Below are 6,000 nucleotides of genomic sequence, written 5' to 3'. Positions count from 1 at the left end.
GCGGTTGATACCCCCGTAGAACCTTTGATAGTTGGCTTGAAACCTCAGTAATTTTATCTACAGCATCATTTTTTGTGTTACGTGCCGTGCCTACATGGCTTCAAGCAGGTCACTTTGGCTAGTAGAAAAAGAGTTGTAATGTTCTAAAGTGTCGAGAACTATTAGGTGATTCGGGGCGACACTTGCAAGTGCATGAAGACAAGACAATGAATCTGAAAGAATACAATTTCGACTGGTTTTGGTGTATAATATATGTCAAAGCTGTAAAGAGAGCTTTGTCCTTCGTGAACATTGAACTATTGTCTAGAATTCGAATGTTTGTCGAAGTTGTGTGGTCATTTTATAATGCCATTTGCCAATGAGCAGTGTTATGCACACATAAAGTGGCACATGATATACAGTGCACCCTGGTTATAATGCCACCCTGGATATAATGCCATGTTTTTGCCAGAACGGATTTCCGGCCTATATAACACACTGGTTATAATGCCAAACTGGATATAATGCCATATGCCAATGGATTTTGAAACAAAAGTAATTTTTCCCTGGTTATAATGCCAATTACACTGGCTGCATGTAGTATACATACCTTAATTGGTTAATTGACATGAATCAAATTAATTGATCAAACTCATTAATGCTTTAAGTAATTTTGTAATGTAACACATGTGACAATACACTCCCTGCCACCTACAACAACAAGTCACCTGCAGCCCCAAGATGCTTGGATTATCCAGTCATTCAAGGTTCATTACAGGAGACATCAGCTCAATCACCTTGTTGATTGCATAGGGCCTCTAACTGCCTACCTGGTTATAATGCCACCCTGGATATATGCCATATTTTCTCCTGGACAAATGGTGGCATTATAACCAGGGTATACTGTACATAAAATAACAAATGTGAAGATGGAATGGCCACATTGTAAATATACTCATTATCTGTACAGTCGCAAATAACCGAATGTTTTACGGACGCCTAATATACCACAAAAATCTTGTTATTGATCATGTTAACACCCGTAACCTTCATCGGCATGTTGGTTAGATAACGAGGTGCAGTTTTTACTGCTTTCCTAAAAAATGTAAATAGACTTGAGGCAATGGTGGAATCTCTTACAGCTCTCAATATTGACCTCTCATGGGCTGGACCATTATGTTCAAGATATATCGTACGCCATGAAGTTCAGAATGAAATTCTTAGTTATATCAAATTTTAGAAACTTAGCAAACCTTTATGATGGGCAAGGTGTAAATGGGCCTAGTTGCCCGAACACGAGAAAAACAAAGAGAGTCAAACCAGGTGGCAGAAAACAGGATTATATCTCACGAGGACAATGGAACCATAAACAATGTTTCTGTCGAAGACAAACACATGTCTGACAACTTTGTAGTTTTCATTACATTAAACGAAAGTAGACCTTAGAAGAAAGAAGACACTTTTACATGTCGAAACCTCAGAAATATTGATTACAGTGAGCTTCAACTGGATCTGATGGAGTCTGCATTGCTATGTGACCCCCCAACTGATGTGACTGATCATGCTCAACTCTATCATGACACCCTCTCCACACTGCTCGATAAGCATGCCCCACCTGTGGTGAAAAAAAGTGCGTACAAATACACCCTGATACTCTCAACATGTTCAGGAAGCCAAGGCCGCACGTCGACAAGCCAAGCGCAAATGGCGGAAAAATCATCTCGAAATATACCGTCAACTTTATAAGCAGGCTCAGAATGCCACCACAACTGTTATTCGTAACTGAAAGAAGGACTGCTGTCTCCAGCAGCTCTCCAATATCCATGAAAACCCCAAAAGATCATTTACCTTCATAAACAAACTACAAGGCAAGAAGATTTAATCCAAACTTTCACCTTCTACATCTAAGATGACTCCTTCAGTAACTTCTTCCTTGACAAAGTTAACATGATACTACCAAACCTCTCTGATGATATCACAGTGTCACCAGACGTCATGTATAACAGCGATCAGTACAGTGTGCATCCCCTGACTGATCTCGCTTTATTCACGAACTCAGAGATACGTGAGGTTATTAGTTCATCAAAGCCCACAACCTGTGCCTTGGGCCCGGTGCCAACCAAGATTGTTCTTAAGCACTTGGATGTACTTCTTCCATGTATCACAAGCATCGTGAACAAGAGTCTTGAATTTGGATAATTTCCAGAGATTTTCATAACAGCTCTTGTCAAGCCTCTCCTCAAGAAGGACAACCTGGATCCATCAAACTTGAAAAACGTCAGACCCGTCTCAAACCTGACATTCCTGTCTAAAATCACCCAAAGGGCTTTTCATGTTCCTCTCAAATGTCAAATAATTCTCTTCTTGAAACAGTTCCAGTCAGCTTACCGCAAGTTCCATAGTACTGAAACAGCCTTGCTAAGAGTCATCAATGACATTCGCCGTGCAGTTTATCATGGCAACATAAAAGCCCTTGTGCTACTGGATCACAACCTTCTTCTCGACAGACTCCAGCATTAGTATGGAATCGGTGGGACAGCGCTGCCGTGGATATCATCATACATTCATGGAATATCACAATTTGTAATGATTGGAAATGACAAGTCATCCACTGCTAACTTGCAGTATGGTGTCCCCCAAGGATCTGTTCTAGGTCCAATGCTATTCGTCCTCTACTGTGGCAGTACTTCAAACATCATCTCACAACACCGTCTCCTTCATCACTCCTAGGCTGATGATTGTCATTTGTACAACCAATTTCGTCCTCAGAACTCACCTGAAGCTCTCCATGATATAGCCGATTGCACCAAGTCCTTGAAATCTTGGATGACCACAAACGCAAATTGAACACTGATACAACTGAAACGATCCTTTTCGGAACCAAGCAGCAGATCTAAGATCTCAACACCGGAATCTACTGACAGTGCCACAATACAAACTCAAGTGCTTTGGTCAGAGATATTTTGAACATGATGCCCCCTACATGTGGAACAGGACCTTAAACTTTCTCCAACGTTTGAGTCATTCAAAGCGAGCCTCAAAACTTATCTTTTCCGCCAGTTCTATTAATCATACTAACTTTGTCATTATCCCTTCTTATGTTCTTTTTAATTGTTGCGCCTTAAGCATGCTGCAAGCGTGGAAAGGATTACATTATAAATGTGCACTATTATTATTTATTATTATTTACCTTGAACTGTAAATGATCAATCATCCATGCTGCCTTTGGCTACAAGATACCTCTGAGTTCGAATCAGAATCATGTATGGGATGCTACTGGACAGCAACAACCGTGAAGATCCGGGTTAGAATTGATCTTCAGTAACCCATGCTTGTCGTAAGAGGCGACTAAAGGGATCGGGTGGTCAGGCTCGCTGACTTGGTTGACACATGTCATCGGTTCCCAATTGCACAGATCGATGCTCATGCTGTTGATCACTGGATTGTATGGTCCAGTCTCGATTATTTACAGACTGCCGCCATATAGCTGAAATATTGCTGGGTGCGGCGTAAAACTAAACTCACTCACTCACTGGACTGCAACATAAAGTATCAGTTCACAGCCGCTGCCATAAAGTATCATGCTGATAACAAAGTATGTTGAAATATTCTTTATTTGAGTTTCAAGTTCATGCTATTTGGGCTGTGTTTAAAATACCCTTCATGGCAGACCTAAGTTGAAAGCATGCATATTTAAATAAAATTGAACTTGACAGTATTTTCTTTTGAAAGACAGGCAAGCCAATATTATTAGTTGGGTCGTTGTTCAACGCCGCACTCAGCAATATTCCAGATATATGTAGATTGATGCTCATGCTGTTGATCACATGCTTGTCTGGTCCAGACTCGGATATCTACAGACCGCCGCCATATGGCTGGAATATTGCTGAGCGCAGCGTTAAACAACAAATAAAACTAGAAATAGTTAAGTCTGTACACTACCTGATTGAGATATATTATAACAGGGAATCCATGGGAAAAGGTGAATCGGACAGAAGTACTGATAAAATTCTGAACTTTACAAATTTTCGAATTTGTTTGTAAATATGAACTGTACAAATATTCTTTTTTGTAAATTTGGTAAACCTTCGGATTATTTGTGATACATGGAATATGTTCGGCGTTAAACAACAAACAAATAACACACCTTTGACACAAATGACAAACAAATATTAAATTCTTTTCATTCCTGTTCTCACATACCATGTTGATGCTGAATTTGTTCTCATGAATCTTACAGCTGTATGTAGACCATTATGAGGATAGACTACGCTTTTGTTTTATCAAAGCTAACAGATAACACATCATATTAGATTCTGTCATTGGTCATCCGGTAAGAACAGATTCTCAGGAAGCTATTGTCCGTCAGAGGGAACGATGCCCATGATGTCAACACTGGTTTGTCAGGTCGAAACTTAAAGGCACAATGTCACACCACATTTCTCTAAAAATAAATAATGCATTTCTCTCAAGAATACTAACTATCAGCCCTCAGGGATGCTTCCATCTATTTAGATTACAATATTAAATTAAAAAGTTCGTTAAATCGACTCTCGTAGCTCGCGCCCTTTACCGACCAAACATTATTTCAAGCGAACCCCATAGAGCTATGTTCCTTGAATCGCTCTTTACGAATATCCTACGTACAACTTGGGATTCAAACAACTACAACACCGCGTGCTACAGTTTTCGATGTATGGAGCAATTGTTTACATTCCATATATGGCAGGTGTTTCCTGTTTGGAAGCTGTTCGCCTCGAAGTTTCAATTATCGATTTCAGGCAAGTCGTTAGGGGTAATACGTCTTGTTTTGCATCAATAGGAAGCGAAAGTGAGTGCATACGCCCCCAATATATAAAATAAAGTCCAAAATATTGTCGAAAATGTGTGACATTGTGCCTTTAACGCAAGTTTCTTCTTCTTCATATTAATCTTGCATCTGTTTGAAGGACAATGCCAAGGAGAAAGTGCAGGCGTCGTGCATTATTAACAGTGAACAGATAATCCTTCATTATCAGTTTCCATTATGGGCCACCAAGGTAGAATAGATACCCAAGACTCTTAATGGGTCATCATCAAGGACGTATTGTATATATCACTGATATTAGTGTTAATATTTAATAACAATAATAACACTAACGCTGATAATAAGTAATATTCGCAAACTTTGTAAGTATACACACCACTGTTTTGTATAAAGAAAATCCTGTCACCAAACATTGTGATTGTATGCCATTATTGTTATCTTACTTAGTAGTATAGTAAGTGAGTGAATTAATATTTAGCGTCACATCGGAAATATTTCAGCCATATCGTGACGAGAACAAGTTAATTCACCTCAATATTAAAATAAAAATTTATAGGATATAAAGAACCTGTCATCGATGACAGTAAAATACTAGTGCATCACAGATATAAATTTACAACTAGTACACTATCATAAAATTAAATCAGTGGAGACTTACAGTACCTTTGCTACCTGCATGGGCACTAGCTGGATTTACACCATCCCTTCAGCTGCTGGCGATTATGCTGAGTTTTAGCCATTATTAGAATAACAAATATACTAGGATTACAAGCTTGGTGGAGCTAAATTGACTTTGATGTGTTGGGACTTACGTACCCTCCCAGGGGGACAATAATTTTACGATACTTAAACCCCCTTTGAGGATACAACCACTAAAAATCGCAGTTGCTAATTCATACTATCGTATTTAAAATACCATTCATTTATTTACAAAACATATTATTCAAAGTTTATGTAATAATTCTATTTTCTTTCAAAATTCAATTATTAAATGATAATTAACATTGTAAAACGATCCTTAACTGTTTTGACATTGAAATATTTATTCCTTGTGATGGAAAAATCAATACAGTCAAGCAGAACATGCTTGCCGTGATTCTGTCATCACAAGGGATACAAAACGGAGGATCTTCACCTTTTAACAGGTATTCATGAGAATATCTAGTATGGCCAATATGACATCGTCGCATAATGACCTCCTCAAATCTGGACTG

The sequence above is a fragment of the Haliotis rubra genome, unplaced genomic scaffold (genome assembly GCF_003918875.1).
Source record: "Haliotis rubra isolate DU_JTF1 unplaced genomic scaffold, ASM391887v1 Scf98, whole genome shotgun sequence".
Taxonomy (NCBI): domain Eukaryota; kingdom Metazoa; phylum Mollusca; class Gastropoda; order Lepetellida; family Haliotidae; genus Haliotis; species Haliotis rubra.
The sequence above is the reverse complement of the archived record's forward strand: the minus strand, read 5'-3'. Positions refer to the sequence as shown.